Source organism: Diabrotica virgifera, chromosome 9, assembly GCF_917563875.1.
Source record: "Diabrotica virgifera virgifera chromosome 9, PGI_DIABVI_V3a".
Taxonomy (NCBI): Eukaryota; Metazoa; Arthropoda; class Insecta; order Coleoptera; family Chrysomelidae; genus Diabrotica; species Diabrotica virgifera.
Window position 1 is genome coordinate 28,072,958 of NC_065451.1, and position 6,106 is coordinate 28,079,063.

Consider the following 6,106-nt stretch of genomic DNA (forward strand, 5'->3'; position numbering starts at 1 on the left):
ATAAATACGCCAGTCAATGAGAGCAAGAACAGGATATTACCTCCGAATTCTATCCTACTGCATGGATTTTAATGAAATTTTAGGAATAGCCTGAAAATATCTCTTTATTCAAAGTCTACCCTATGCCGATGTGTGCTTTTGTCTGGGGGGCGGGTCCCACCCCTTCTCGGGAGTGGAAATTTTTTAAACAACTACGGAAATTGCTAGAGACCCTAATTCTAAGCAAAAACTGTTCTATAATTTTTTTTCGAAAACTCGATACTTTTTGAGTTATTTGTGGTTGAAAATTGGCCATTTTCATTGAAATATAATACCTTTTCAAACGGTTTTTTGCGAATGCCTTAAAAACTATGCATCTAACTAAAAATATATATATATATATATATATATATATATATATATATATATATATATATATATTGATGTGATCTTGATTATTGATATGAGATAATATTCTTATATGTCATTTAATTTAATCAATGTATTAATAATAATCTAATTAATTTACCAGATCACATATCAATATGTTTTCAATCTCAGGGCTTTTTATAAAATTAATTACTTACTTACGTGGCTTCTAAGTATTTCTCAATGGTTCCTAATCGGGATAGGAAAGAAAAAAGTAAAATAATACACACATATGGGTTACAATTATAATCAAAATATTGTTTATTTTATTTAAATGGCAATCACTGCTTAATATTTGCTATATCTTATTATTCTTAAACATAACATTTACACATGGGAATCTTATTTCCTTTTGGTTTCCAATTGAAAGTTTCTATTAACATTTAACTATTATGATTTATTCGCAACAATTCTATTTAAGTTTGATGAAGCTTTTCTGATATTATTGATTATGTTCTTCAATTTTAAATGTGGTATTTAATACGAAAAACCCATACATTCATGTCCAAACAAATGAGACTGACATTTTTCTGGTGAAATGAGAATGTCTTCACACAAGACCCATTTCCTGCTATCCTTGGCTGCGATCAAAACCTCGTCCTGGCTTTCAGTAATGTTCTCCTTTGAAGATTAGCTCGTATAGCTCCCGTTCCTGCTTCTGTCGTGATGCCGTGTTTCTACCTTTTTCGAAACTGCAATCAGCTACCGGGACACTCTTGGCTCAAGGAGGTTCTTTTACTCTCAACCTGGCCTACCTCTCGTTCCACGATAGATACTCCACACTCACGGAACTACACCGGCTTTCTCACTCCCCGTACACTACCGTCTACTACTGGACTTCACTTCTCGACAGCTCAAAACATTCTCATCTCTATTTTCAGTCATTCACCTACTTTCTAAATATCCCTTCCAGATTCACAAATCAAATTTCCACCACCAACTCTCATTCGCAGTATTCCTCAAAACCAATTTTTAATCTTTCTAAATATGCTTAATGGATTTCCAAAAAAGAAATAGTTAATTCCCATTCTAAAATTACTTTCTACTATTTACAAATTTTAATGACCTATTCTCTATTTCAACTGAGTCTTATTTAGCATAGGCTAATGATCGAACCTTCCGCGAACAACGATAATGACCTATTATCTTTTTCAACTGAGTCTTATTTAGCATCGGCTAATGATCGAACCTTCCGCGAACAACGATAATGGTACGCGGCATTCACTTTGTTTATTCTAAGCGCATTGTCCCGAGTTTCGTATGCTTATTCTAATCACTTCTTAAAATTAAATATAACAATTTGTTGTATACAGGTTGTTCTAAATTTATATGCCCGTGGTTGAGAAAATTGAAAATATTTTATATTAAATTGAATTTTGTTTATAATTATCAAAATTTAATTTTCAGATCAAATAGAAATATAACAATATAAAACATTTTTGTAGCTCATAAAAAACAAAGAGATTCGTTCCTTCTTCAATCTTCTAGTTATAACACAAAAAGAGATATGGTAGGTAAAAAGAGTTTGTTTTTTTGGTGCATGCTCAAATCAGTGTATTCAACTTGAAATAACAGAAACGGTCGATTTTAGGTGTATAATGCTACCAATACCTTTTATTGTGCTTGAAAAGTCCTTTCAAATAAGCAATATTAAATGTCGATTACATTCAAACTAAGCGAGATATGCTGCAAAAAATTGATAACTAACGAATTTTAAGAAAAAAATTGAGAAGTATATTTAACCCCCCATCCACAAGAATTTAAATTGCATCGTTTTCCTTCTGCAATACATTTTACTACAGTGTTATTTTAATGTTCAAAAAGTTGAGCTGGTTTAAAATGAATGGGTTTTGAAAAAATAAGATCAAATTATAGAGCGCATATTTAAATTTTCTTAAAAATCTTCCTTTTTCTCCATGTAACTTGAAAATGATAAGAGATACTGTTATAAAAAATAAAATCAAAATGTTTATCTAGAAGAAACCTACATTTTTGTATGGCATCTCTTTTTTTTGGCATCTCTTATCATTTTCGAGTTACATGGAGAAATATGAAGATTTTTAAAAAAATTTAAAAATGCGCTCAATAATTTGATCTTATTTTTTTCAAAAACCACTCATTTTAAATCCGCCCAACTTTTTGAACATAAAAAGAACACTATAGTAAAATTTATTGTAGAAGGAAAACAATGCATTTAAATTCTTGTGGATGAGGGGTTAAATATATTTCTCATTTTTTTCTTAAAATACGTTAGTCATCAAATTGTTTACAGTTTATCTCGCATAGTTTGAGTGTAATGGACATTTAATATTGCTTATTTTAAAGGTCTTTTCAAGCACAACAAAAGTTATTGGTAGCATTATACACCTAAAATTGACCGTTTCTGTTATTTCAAGTTAAATACACTGATTTAAGCATGCACCAAGAAAACAAGTTTTTTCACTTACCATATCTCTTTTTGTGTTATAACTAGAAGATTCATAAAGGAAAGAATCTCTTTGTTATTTTATAAGCTACAAAAATGTTTTTTATAGTTTTTTTACTTGGATACATAGTTTTTAAGGTATTCGCAAAAAACCGTTTGAAAAGATGTTGTTTCAATGAAAATGGAAAAATTTTCAACCAGGAATAACTCAAAAAGTATTGAGTTTTCGAAAAAAAAAATTATAGAACAGTTTTTGCTTAGTATTAGGTTCTCTAGCAACTTCCGTAGTTATTTAAGCAAAAAATTTTCCACCGCTGAGAAGGAGTGGGAACCGCCCCCAAGACAAAAGCACACATCGGCATAGGGTAGACTTTGTTTCTTGGGCTATTCCCTACTTACTGTGAAAATATCACGTAAATCGATATAGTAGGATGGAATTCGGAGCCACATACCCTCATTGACTGCCCTAAAAGTGGTCAAACTGAAATCAGTGAAATCACTACAATGCTGAACTATATAGGTCGACACACGACACAGATAATAGTGATGTTGATTATAGTTACTTTCGAGTATTCCTTACAAATCGTTACTTTTGTATAAAGTAACCATTTACAGTATTTGTTACTTTGATTACTATGATCACTTTTGTATTTGAGTACCGGTAATCATATCGAGAATCGTATTTCTCAGTAGTAGGGGAGGTCAATTAAAACGAAAACATGCATTGTTTCGGAAAAATTCAAACAAGCTTATATTTTTCTAATTTTTTTAGTTTATACTTGTTAAAGTAAAAAGTTCTACTCGCAGATTTGGCCGCTAATTGTTTATTAATTGTTTAAACAATAACAATTGTTTTGTATAAATAAGTACGAGTTTAAGCTCTAACCTAGTACTGAAAAACTGATTAAACATGAATATTTCGGTGACCAAAAAATAAATAGGTTAACCCAGCACTGAAAAACCAGCCCTAAATGGGAAATAATCCACAATTAACTAAAAAATGATTTTATTAACGTTTCAACGTCCACATTTGACGTTGTCAAAATACAAAATATTAATTATAAAATCATTTTTTTAGTTAAATTATGGCTTATTTCCACTCCATCCTATAACACACCACCCCTCTTCTAATTTAAAAAAATAATATATTACGTCATCACGCCCAGATGGATGACGTCACTAGTATGCTATATATGCTAAAAAATCATAAATTAAAAGTCGACCTGTTTCGTGATTTTTCCTTAAAGTCTCTGGCTTACGAAATAACGAATTTATTCCTTTCATTTGCACCATACTGTATATCTGGCTTTAATTAAACGTGTCAATGAATGTACCAAAAAACCAATAAACTGAGTTTTTCGTTTCTCACCTTGTTTCTGGGTAAAGTTTTTACTCGCTTCATTATTAAGAACGAACTTTCTACACTGACCGTTGTGACAGAGATAGTTGCCAAAATTGTAAGGAATTTGTAAATGTTTGGAAAAAAATATTTATTACAATATTGCATTCAAGTTACAACATAACATAAATATATTCAGCTTTTATTGCTGTAAGGGAAGTGTCGTGGGAGGAATAGGCAGACAAATTGTTTAGCAATTTTGCTTTTTCTGTAGAGGAAAATCCAGGTAAAAGAATTTGAAATGCCGATAAAATACTTTTGTTTTTGGTAAATCTGAATTTTAAATTGGATATAAGTTGATCAGTAATACACTGAATAAAAAAAAAGAATGTGTGTGTACTTTGTAGGCACGTAAGAAGTTATACTTCTACTACATATTATGTGATTCTTAAGACAATACCAAAAATTTAAAAAAATAAAAGAATAAAACGCACACAAGCACATTGAAAAATGCCACAAAGAAAAATGATTTCTGAACGATAATAATTGTTGGCAAAAATTTTAAATACGCATTTTCTGAAAAAAAATATTATATAACAAATATACTTACAATCATAAAATGCATAAAAAATAAAAAAAATAAAAACTTGCATCGGGAATCGAACCCGTGAATTTCGGGGCGCTTAGATTCGTAATCGAAGCCTAGACTCACTCGTCCAATTCCACATTATTTGTCATGTGGAAAAATAGGGTAACTGAACGTTTTACTGTTTGACAGTTGTTTTGAATATAATTAAATTATGTAGTTTAAATTTTGTGGAAGAAAATATTAAAATATAACAAAACAGTAAGAAAACAATATATTAGATGAAGATTGGTAGAACTTTTGTTGGTAATCAAATTAAGTATGTAAATCAAAGCATTACATACCTACTAGATAAATAAATGTACGCCAAAAAATCATAATTTAAAAATAAAAATCGGACCTAATTTGGGATTTCTCTCTAAAATCCCCATTCTTGAGAAAATAAATGTACAGTAGAGCGTCGATTATCCGAACGACCGCTTAGTCGAACTATCGACTCCCGCGTCCCGCACTCGAATACCGAGCAAGCGTTAGTAACTGACGCTTAAAGTATCTTCAATTTTCTTCAATATTGTATCCAAAAATAATTATGTTGTTGCAAAGACTGCACTTTTTTGTTTAGTTGCTAGTTGTCATTATCAAGATATAAATAAATATGTAGGTATATAAATATGGCTTTTATTCACTTGTGGATAAATATGTATGACTATAAATATGTATCAATATATTGTAGTTCGATTATCCCAACAAATCGGTTTTCCGAACACTATGTCCCCCAATTAGTTCGGATAATCGACGCTCTACTGTGTTTCAACCTAATCCAAATGTATAATTACAATATGATTATAATAAAAACTACTTACCAAATTAGAATGAGTTTTCCTTGTCCAAAATAGTCCAAAAATATAGGTATATGAAAACTATTTAAAAAGGCAGTATAACTATTAACTAACTTTTGTTTGTTGTTTCTTTTCACACAAATTTTAAAACGCAACAACCATAAATAATCTAACTACAGCTGTCCAACAGCCGCCATATTGAATAATTTTTGACATGTCATTTGAACATTGGTTTTAACATATAAAAATTCACCCTCATATCGCCGGTAAAGAAGTATAACTTCAAAAATAATTCTAGTAAAAAATAATAATTTTGTTCACTTTTTAAAAAATAATAATAATAACTTAGGGATAAACTTGCTGCCTTGAATCCAAAGCCGAGGCAGTTTTGGGAGGGGTCCGGACCCCATGGATCCCTCCCTGGCTACGTGCCTGGACGAGGCCTATATCCAAGGATAGATGTTTAGCGCTGATTAGATAGAAGCTTTAAATAAATAAATTATACTTAC